This window comes from Lonchura striata, chromosome 6, assembly GCF_050655825.1.
Source record: "Lonchura striata isolate lonStrDom1 chromosome 6, ASM5065582v1, whole genome shotgun sequence".
In the NCBI taxonomy this organism is placed as follows: domain Eukaryota; kingdom Metazoa; phylum Chordata; class Aves; order Passeriformes; family Estrildidae; genus Lonchura; species Lonchura striata.
In genome coordinates this window covers 32,607,729-32,618,973 of record NC_140708.1, presented here as the reverse complement: position 1 = coordinate 32,618,973, position 11,245 = coordinate 32,607,729, and positions in this window count along the sequence as shown.

Sequence of the window (11,245 nt, the reverse complement as noted above, 5' to 3'; positions counted from 1 at the left end):
ATAATATAGTTTAAAGTCATAGCGGGTGTGGACACAAATGGCTTTGAAAAACAGCTTCAAATGCAATTATAAGCCTTATTAGCTTTTAAAAGAAAGAGAAAAAAATCCCCCCTTCTGTGTCTGGCACAGGTGGGAATGATCCTGTAGATAGGGCAAGAAAGGCCTTTGGCATTTTTACCGCAGCACCAGGTCATTGTTTCAAGCAGTGTGTAACGAGCATTTTCTCCTCTGGGCAGCCCTCAGCAAGGTTGGGTGATGTGATGCCAGGCTTGTACATGCTCTGCTGCTGGAAGCACCTTCTTTCCCTCTGGCTCCTGTGAGGGTCAGCTGTGGGCTGTGAAAAGTGGGCAGTATCTGAGGGTAGCAGCCTCCTGGGAGCAGTGAGATGGCCGCTGCTGTGATGCTGAGCCCTCCAGCAGTGCAAATCTGCAGCTTTGTCTGCTTTTTGTATGGGCATCTCCCCCATCCCCATTGGGTGTCCCTGAGGAGCTGCGCTGCTGCCCATAGGGTCAGGCAGGGCTGGGCAGCACTCCTGCAGCCAGAGCATCACTCCTGCTCTCAAACAGGGCATCTCACACGGCACAGCCCTCCTATGACAGCTTGCATAAGTGGATAAATAACCAAATTCTCTACTCCCAGTTACTGGAAAAGTGATGAGCGCTTACCTGAATTTTCTTAAAGTATAAATGTCCCTCAAATATTAAGCAAATATTGCTTCCCAGTAGCCTACAGGCCCTGCTGCCCTACAGATGCATACAATTCACTTCTTGCATGAGAAGAACATACACATTAATGGTATATTCAAACTGTAACAAAGCAGTTAATTCATTTGCTAATACATCTTTTCTGCTTTAGAGTCTATCAAGTAATGAACATTTAATGACCTATTCATTTTCCTAAGAACTGCTGCATGGCACGGTGGAATCAATACAAAAGATGACCATTTTCACGCATCAGATAATCTTATCTACAAGGTTAAGATAATATTATGTTAATGTTTCCTGCATTATCTTGCATGCTTTTTACTCCTTTGAGAGATATTCATTTGGTTTTAGCAGATTTTGCAAGCATTTTTGCTTCCTGGATGATTTGTTTCATTTTAACTTTACAGTTACTCCCTGCACTTGGTCAGTTCCAGCAAACAGTAGTGAAAAAACAATAAATAAATAAATTTTTAAAAATAAAATAAAAACAACAGTGCAGGGAAATGCTGTATTTGATCAGCTTTAACCTCTAGTTTACTCTGTAAAGATGAACCAGAGCATACAGTAAAGAAAGGCCAAGCTGCAGCTGAAGTATGGCTCTTGAACTGGCTTCTGAGTGCTTGCTATAGATAATAATTGAACCTAAATTAAAAACAAACAAAAACAAACAAACAAAAAACCCTTCAGACTAATATCCCTCTCAGCCTTCAGTTTGTTCAAAGCCAGGCCTGGAAGGCATGGAGGCAATACCATCCACATGTGGATCTTCCCGTGGGCAAGGAACATATTCCCTTGGAAAACTCAACCTCCAGCTCCCCCTGTGCCATCAACTGAGTCAGAGGTGCACCATGGATTCAGGGTGGCATTTCAGGGCATGCTCTGGGGCATGGCTATCCCAACACATGGCCACAGGGAAGGGTGCTGGGCCAGTACGTGTCTGGCACACTGAGCAAGGCTGCAACACCTCCCAGCAGTGACAAGAGGTGGCACTTGGTGTGCTCCATGCTGGTATACCAAGGTGTGACCAGAGCCCTCACATGCATTCAAGGTAGCTACATAATAAGCACATTTAGGAGTCCCTGAATACTTATTTACCTTTCTAAACACAACCATGAGGCTAGTTATGGTCTGTAGGGTCAAAACACATTTTTTAAAAGTCCTTGAGCACTGATTTTATCAGTACGCCTCAACAGCACCAACAGACATGCCTCTAATGCACTGGATAAATACATTAAAATGCATTAAAATGCATTAAAACATCTCTGACCAACATTGCAGGGAAGGTGCACGTGAGGCTGTGTGCAATAGCCAGGTTCCACCCAGCCCCAAGCCCTGCTGTTGACTGGGGAACAAAGGGTGTTTGCACCACGGCCACCTCCACACTCCCTGGGCTCCGGATGAAGCCAAGCCCAGACAGAGCCCCAGCTCTGCTACCAAAGCACAGGGCCGAGTTAAACATCACCACTTCCACCTCAGTGTGTCCTTTGTTTAGCCCCTTCTTCCTGCAAATAGCCCCCAGGTTTGGGGACATGGGCAGACACAGGGTCTGAAGGAGGGGACCTGGCACTTCCAGGGGCTGCTGGCTGTGTGCTCCTCCAGGCAGCTCCCCTCTGCTCTGTGCAGCTCTTTCATACAGCGACCCAGGAGAAAGAAATACTTGTAAAAACAGGAAAATGAGCTGGCAAAGCCAAAGAAACCTGGCAAATGAGCTGCTCAGTTTGATGTTTTTCGTCCTGACACAGCCTGTTTCTCAATTCTGTTCTTTTGGAGTGTGTGTTGTGTGTACCATCTCTGACCAATGCTACTTCTCTAAAACAAATAAACAATTTTATTATGAAATGAATGCTGATACTATGTTTTTCAAGCTAAATTCCACATCAAGGTGTCACAGTTTGCTGACTTTGAAGACATGAACACATTCCTGCCACTGGCCAGTGCTGACAGCTCTCCAGTTTTCTACAGGGCTTTGCAGTCCTGAGTGTGCTTCTTTTGTCCCTGAAAGCCTGCAACCCCCTGAGCTCAGCTTTTGGTCTGACTTTACCTTCAGTCTCTGGGATGGTACTGAAAACCCTGAAAATAAGGGTTGATCCAGGCCCGCAGCTCCAAAAACTATGGATAAACATAAAGAACAGCAGATGTTGCTGTTTCATGAGGAGAAAAACATGCATGCCATCAAGGAGACACAGATATTAAAGAAACAATGGAAGGAAAAATTAGTTTGTCATTTTGTCATGAAAGTTATTTTTCTCTCTTTAATTGTAAAACATACTGGGGTTTTTTTTGTTGTTTTTTTTTTTTACATGAAGACTGCAATTACATTTCAGGTTGTTGCTGTTGTGCTGAAGAGTAATAGGCTGGAATAGAATTACTGCCTATAGGTAAAATAAATAAATTTTTAAAAAATATTTTTGCTTTGTTTTAACTTTGCACAATATCAATATTTTAATTCTGCTGAGAGTCAAGTAATTCTGTAAGTATGATGACTCTTCTATGCAGGCAGCCCCAGCAGGACAGAAGATGCAATCAGATGGGCATCTCTGGGGATGCTTCATAGCATAAAGGACTTTATTCTGTCTGAGCAGAAATACCACTCTCAGATTCTTGTGGCAGGGGAGGGGAGGGGAGGGGAGGAGAGGGGAGAGGAGAGGAGACATGAACAACAGATTTTGCTATGCACTGTAATAACAGAAGAAATGGAAAGTGACGTGGAAGAGCCACTAATTGTCCAGTCCAGTTCTGTCAGTCCTGTTCTTTGAGGGGACTATTGTTCACATAAACTTTGAAGGTGTTTCCATGTACTTCCTTTGAATTTGGACCAGATCCTTTGTCAGTGGCTAAAACTTTCCTGAATTACTCAAGCTTGCAGATTAGTAGAGTGAAGGATTCTGATTGCCATGGCAATGTAGAGAAGCATCAGCCATAAGCAAACCCTCAATTGCAGCAGGATCTAGGAGCAGCCTACACCACCAAAATGAGACACAATGATTCTATTAAGACAAATATGTCCCACTCCTCTGGGAAGGAAACCATGCTAGATCTGAAAAAACCTTCCAGCAATAGCTATTCTTTAGTGCTCTTGCAAAATCTCTGCTGTAAAGCAGAGGAGAACCAAAGAGAATACTATAAAGAAGCTGCCTTGAAATGAGTGGAAACATCCCTTGACAATTGGATGATAGGTTAGAATTAGTCCCACTACACAAAAGAAACTGTTCTGGTCAAACCCATGAGAATGAAGCTCTAACACTGGAGAAGAAAAACAGATAGAGAGACAGGTTGAGAACACAGTTTTACATAGCTCCACAGATCAAAACCATCTACTATTGCTTAGAATAACAGTCAAAATTACTCAGAAGGGATTTTAAAGGAATAGGCACTGGAGAGGCCCACAGGAAGAAAAGACTCAGATTCTCAACAGCAGGGATGAGGACAAAAAAAATGAAAAAGACAAGATGAACTTTTCCAGAACACGCCAGGAAAACCCTGTAAGATAGGGTCTTTGCAGCTAAAAGGCATGACAGGAAATGGAAGTTCGGATGACTAATTAAAATTGATTAAAACTAAGCTAAAATGGATGGGTTCTGTTTCTGTTTCTACTCTTTCAATAACTGACAAGGTGAATGTCTCTGTTTTCCCGCCTGTAACACATGATGCCTAATCAGTCTTCTGTCAGCAGTGAGGCAGTCCAGTATTAGATATAGTTCAAAATTTCTGTGTGTCTTGTATGTCAAGTGTTTTATGGACTGTACTGGACTTATTTATTTGTGCTGCTTCCAGAGATGAATCTGTGAACAGATGGGGCAGTCCAGCAAAGTGATCTCCTGACATTGTTTCAGGTCCATACTCTTAACCTCACTTTTGCAAGCAGTACCTCCTAAAAGAAAATGAATGCTTTCCATTGCCCTTACTGACATTTCTAGAATTGCCTTCTCCGTGGGCTCTCCTGTAAGAAAGCACTAACTCAAACTTTTTCTGCCCTCCACATATTCTCTCTGCTCCTTTTTCTGCAGCCTGATCAGGAACTGGCCTATTGTCTTTCAAGCTTATGTGAATTTTTGTTTTTCCCCCTTACACAGTGGATTCTCATTGTTAATATGTGAGTTATATGATTACCCACAGCTGGTAATTCACTTTTGTAACCATATAGCTATTTCCTGTATTTTTAGAAATGGCTTTTTCCAGCCTCTCTTACATCTAGTCCCAGTAGTACTGGTTTTAAATAGAAACTTATATTTATCTACAATGTACTAAGTCCTGGCAGCCCCCAAGGGACCTAAGAATCATTCCCCATCTCACATACATGACAGGCCTACAGAAACTGGTTTGTGATGGTGAGAGGGATCTACAGCTTGAGCACTGGTCTTCTACAGTTGGGCCTCACAAGCATCTTTGTTCTCTCGGGGCACAAAATCAACCTGCAACCTACAGCCTGTGCTTAGGCATTCCAGCAGTTGCTCTCTAAAGGGGACTGCAATGTGGTTGCTTGTCAAAAGTGTCTCAGACACACTGAGTGCTGCACAAGATAGGAAGCTCATTTGCTGTTTTTACAGCTATCAGCAGCTTTTACTTCTGATTTTACTCGGAAAGGCTCTTCCAGGTGTCCTGCCTTGAGTATATAGGGGAAAGATAAATGGATTTGGAGAATGATACACTGTTGTATTTGGTATAAAAGACTAGAAGGAAACAGTGAAAAGGAGTGCTAAGACAAAGGCAAGATCAGATGAGTACAACAAAGGCCAAGAGAGGTCCCAGCCTGCACTGGATGTTTGTCCCTTATCAGAAATGCTGTATAATAGAAGTTGAACGTACAACCAGCACACAGCTTCCAGCCCCTGCAGGCCACTGAAACACCTGCAGGAGGAGAAACCAGTGTATTGTTCGGGTATACTTTTTTAAAAGTAGTTTGACTGTGAATAGCATGCATAAATGATCTATGGGGCTTGTGAAAGGTTCTCTTATCCTGCAAATGGGTCATTCAAGAGGAGCAGTGCATGCCACAGGACACACCAGAATAATGCAACAAGCAAGCCTTGTAAGCTGTAACATGAAAAAGGGAAAACCTTTTTCATTTGCCCAAGATAGTGGAGATGACATAAGTGATTCTTATCTCTCCTTCCTCCTACTCCATTAAAGTTGGTTCCATAGGTACCATAATATTATGTGAGTAATGGCCTGACAAAACTGTTTGTACAAACAGAAATATCTGGCAGAAGGCCTGATGTTTTTTGACAAAAGTATATCTGAAATGGAGCCAACTACGATAATGACCCAATGGTCTGATGGCCAAAAGAATATTTTCATTTTTAGTGTTGTTAATTTGAGATAACACCATTGACTTGTCTCAATATTATAATTCTGAAAACTTCCAATAACTTCAAAGGAAAATGAAAGGTGTGAAGCAAACTCAAAATGCCTCATCACTGGACTGCAGCAGGCATGCTCCCTGCTGCCTATGACCTGACATTCAAGAAACAAACCAAAACACTGGGTCCAGCATCTCCTGAATTTGGGCAAGTCTAATCATTCTGAGGTTACATCTAAAGATTACAAAACTCTTACAGAAAATCCTGAGGTACAGCCAGCCCAACTGAGAGTCTCCACAGTGCGCTGCTGCCTGAATGCCTTAGCCTGGGATCAGGCATGTCGAAGTCACACTGGAGATTTTGTGAAACCCAGTTGTGGTGCTCCTGGAGCAAATATTGGTTCATATTGTGGGAGACATCTGCCTCTCTGCCCCACACCCTGAGCTCTTCTCCTACCATGGGGATGCTGCGCAGGACTCCCTTTGTGCAGAGACAAGTTGTTTTAAAGCTCAGAGATCACATCCTGATCATCTGACTTCTGCAGTGGAATCTTTTCTTTTAGGCCTCTGGTACAAAGACATATAACATGAAAAGGCTCAATTTTCCACAAAGAAATATTTTGCTGTACAAGTGTTCCTGTGAAGACATCATTTCATGACTGCCCTGGTTCAGTTTAGAGAATGCGTGCAGGGAGGAGGGGTTAAAAATACTTAAGAAGAAAGTTTCCCCAGAACTACTCCCTGTTGAGTACACAGGGGGGATAAGCTTTGACAGTTTAGTTTTAAACAAGAGATAACATCAAATAGGCCCATGGGACTGGTTCCAATTATCAACCCAAACAAAAAGAACAGCTGCACCCAAAAAGGTCTGTGCTTACAGCCATATTTCATTTCAACCACATTACAAAGGAAAAGTCTCATGATATGCAAGGCTTTTGGGTTTTCTTTTTAATTCCACAACATATTTAGTAAGCCACCACATCATATGGCAGAGATGCACAATCAATTAAGCAGGCATTTCATTAACATTGCTTTTATACTCACATCAGAATGTCTTAGGTTAATCAAACCATTATATTAGAAGGGAATGCTGGAAAAAGGAAATAACTGACAACTCTACCTACAAAACCCATGACTTGATGTGGATATTGTTCCTGGTTGCCTGTCAAGGTAAAGTATCTTGGGATTGTATTTCCTTGGAGTTTTCACAATGATAATGAGAACAATTATATTTCTCCATCTGGAATCCATTAAATATGATTATGATTGCTGACTTTCCTATCCTTATTACTATCTGGATTAGCTAACCCCATTACAAAGACCATGCTCCCAAAGCTCACTTGCAAACACTGTTATGTGATTTCCTGTCATCCAACCGGTGTCTTTCTCCTTCTCTCTCCCTCTCTCTCATCTTTCTGTTCATGTACCATTTTACAAACTATTTTGCCCTTGTCTCAATTATAAGAACCTTAATAGGTTCAAACTCCCAGATGACCTACATTTGCAGGTGTTTAAGTGGGGGAAGATCAGCTGCCCTATGTGGTAATGATTCTTGCTTGTCTCAATCAAGCAAATGGATCTGGCCTGTAACTTGCAGGTGCTACAGGGTGGAAATTTAAACATCCTGACCATTTATTTCATGCAGAATATGCAAAGATTAAGCAAGAACTATTAAGAAAAATGTTATTACAGAGGAGGAAGACAGGAGTTTTTGTACTATAACCGTTATAAGTGATCTCAATTCAGAAAGCTGAGTTTTTTGTTTAAGGCTCCCCAAAGTCTCTGTTTTCCATTCTGTGTTCATTTGCACTGTTAGTAAATGCTGAACAACTCCACTAGTTTTCATTGAAGTTGCTCCAAATGTATACCAGCATAATACGGATCAGAAGGTATCCTTATTTATCTGAGGGTTTCATTATTAAATTTCATTAAGGAGCCTGTTAAAAGCAGAAATGTCACTGGGTAAGGGTCAATTCACAGTGTTTTGGGCCTCAACTGGATTTATCTCAATGTCTGTCTTCAGCAGCACAGTTTAATGTGACTCTTTGTAAATAAGAGTTTCAGTAATAACAATAAGAAACACCAGAACTGTGTACTTACTTACCTTTACTCCTTGACACCAGAAACGTGTCTTTGGCTCAGAGCTGCAAGGGTTTACTGGAGGGCTCTAGATGAAGTTATTTCAGAAGAAGGTCACTTCACCCATGCTTATGGTTCCACACTTTTTCCTCAAATATTTCTTCTGCTGTACATCAACGCTCATCTGCTAAATTGGGCATTAATTTAGAGGTTTGTTGATACATTATAGCTTTGCACAGCCAGCTCAGAACTTTCAAACTGTTTGCCTTGTGCTTTGATTATGCATTCATTTTGACTTGAAAAAGGATTATATAATAATCAGCAGCATTTTAACAGAAGCCAGTTGTTGCTGTTTCTATCCATAATGATTGTATAATGACTATTTAAGATGTGCAGCCTGGGGTTTTCTAATCAGCCAATTTTTATTAGCTTTCAGTGGATGAATAAAGTGATACCTCATCAGCAGTAAAACTTCAGTATTGAGCAAGGTAGAGCTTCATGTAGGAAAATCACAAAGGTAAAAAAAAAAAATAATATCATAGAACCAGAATAATTTCAGTTGGAAGGGACTTTTAAGTTCATCTAATTCCAGCCTCCTGCTGTGGGCAGGTACACCTTCTCCTAGACCTACACCTTCTGCTAGACCAAGTTGCTCAAAATCCTGTCCAACCTGTCCTTGAACATTTCCAGAATGGAACATCCACAACTTCTCTGGACAGCCTGTGACAGGACCTCAACAACCTCACAGGGAAGAATTTCTTCCTATATCTAATTTAATTCTGCTCTCTTTCAGTTTAAAGCCATTACCCCTTTTGTGCTTCTATCATTAATTATTATGGTGGGAGCATTTATGAGGCAGATACTGTCATCACATCCAGGAAAGATGTACATCAGAAAAAATAATGTTTTCCTGGCCTACATTTTCTTCACTAAACTGTGGAAGCTGGGTTTGTCATCAAACTTCTTGAAGTCAACAGAAAACCATCTTGGTGAGTCCACTGCCTTTGGATCAGGCTTATGGTAAAAAGAATTGTTCACACCTTGCTAATCTTGAATCCATTTCAGCTGCTCTCTGTCACAATCACTTTTTATTCTTTTTCTTACAGCTCCGCTGTGGAAATAATGTCTTCATCAAATTTGAGGAAGTACAAGTGTGAAGGGAATTTGGGAACCACATGTCTTGGGGACACATGCTAGGTGATCTGAAACAAAACATACATTTCTCCCATTATTTTTCTCTGAGAATTCAGCTACTTTTAATTAGTGCACTCTACTCAGGAGCTGAGCACCAGCAATTGACTGTACATGTTATTTGTCCACTGCTGTGTGGTGTTTGCTTCAGACTCACTGGAAGAGGTTTACACTGACTCACTGCCTTGGTTTTGGGGTAAGGACATGCATGTGCCACTTCTCACAGCTCAGCTGACATACAGTAGTTCATTAAGCCACAGTAACATGATCATGTTTTAAGAATCCTAATTGTCATAACTGTGGCTATCACTAATTTGCTGTGGTTGCACTGAAATCTACCAAGTATCATCAGTATGAAATCTTCATCAAAAAGTAAAAGCTTTTTAATTATATCTCCTCTACTGCCCAAATTAAATATCCGAGTTGTTCAGTGACTCATTTCCCAGTGCCAGCAACTCAGATCCTGTTTGCTGTCTAAAACCAACTCTTGTTTTAATTTTGTTTCTGTCCAGATCCTTCTGTTATTTATTGCTTGTGTTCATCCTTGCTATTGATAAATTTGCAAGGCAGAGCAAGTTGCCCAACACAAGCAGTAAGAGCACAGCTGTAAGAACATTGACATTGATGGGCCAGCAGAATCAGACTGCAAAGCAGATAACTGGCCTAACTGAAACTGCCACTGGATCATTAGTTGTCCTTCCTATTGTTTCCTGCTCATGGAAAAACATCTTGCAGCAACATGGGCATCTCAAATCTAGCACTTGTGAGAAATTTGCAGTGTGAAGGACAGCCCATCTGTGATGTGGGGCTTGAATCCACACAGCATTTGAACTGATGTTTTTCTCTTGTTGAAGTGCCTGGAAGAATTACAGCTTACATGCTCTTAAGAGGGTGTAACAGGACACAGTCACACTTCCCACCTTGCAATCATCATATGACACACAAAAAAGATAAAGTTTCTGCATGTCCTTATGCAGATCTGCTTGGTAAGGCCTCCTCTTGGAGTCATCTACTGAAAGACAAACTCAACCAGCAAAAACATCATAAGCTGGAAGTAAAGTTTTTATGAGATGAACTATGAACTTTAAAAAGTCTGGAATCTTTAGCAATTGCTTATTGCCTGCAGGATAGATGCAGTTAGTATAGTGCCTTGTGGGCATGCCCTTAGCTGCAATCCTCATTGATGTTCTTTTGCTACTGCTTTCAAAACTGTTAAAATTCCTTTGCTTAGGTGTTCTTAGCACTTTTGTTGATAGGGAATACTTCAAAGCATACATCTTTACTTTATCAAATCTGCTGTAATTTTGTAGACAGAATCAAAGAGGTTCATTTTAAGTCTAGTCAAGTTTGCCAACTGTCCTAAGCTCAAGAAATCTATTCCATGTTGCCATATAATCAACCCAAACAATAAGCCTGGAACACAACAGTGCAAACTTGATGAAACTACATTTGCTTCAGCGCATTTAACACTGGAAATAATTTTGCCCCATTATCCTTACATTCTTTTTCTATTTCTCCCATTCTTCTGAAAGCTTTCCTGATGTATTCAGGTCCAGGGCTGTATTGATAAGCAGCTGACACATCAGTCCCCAAACACAGCTCTCAGGGGTGTCTGTTAAAAGCAGAGCATCATGTTCTTGCTTCTTTTTCTCACAGAAGTTTCCTCTGGCACAAAAAACTTGCTGGGTGTTCTCATGTCGTTATTACAGCAGCAAGGCATTTAATGAGGGTCCATGCACTTGGCAAGCTTTTATGAACAAATAGCAAAAGACAAAACAGGCATTTTGCAGCTGAAGTCCTGGGCATTATCCTGCACCTACTGTGGCAACAAAAACACTTTTTCCTCTTAACAACTTAAATACAATTGTAAACCTTATGCCAGAGCTACTGACTCATCCCTCATGTTGTGTTTGGTGCCGTACATAACTGTGATTCTAGCTGAAGCTTTCGTTTGGATTATTTTGAATTCTAT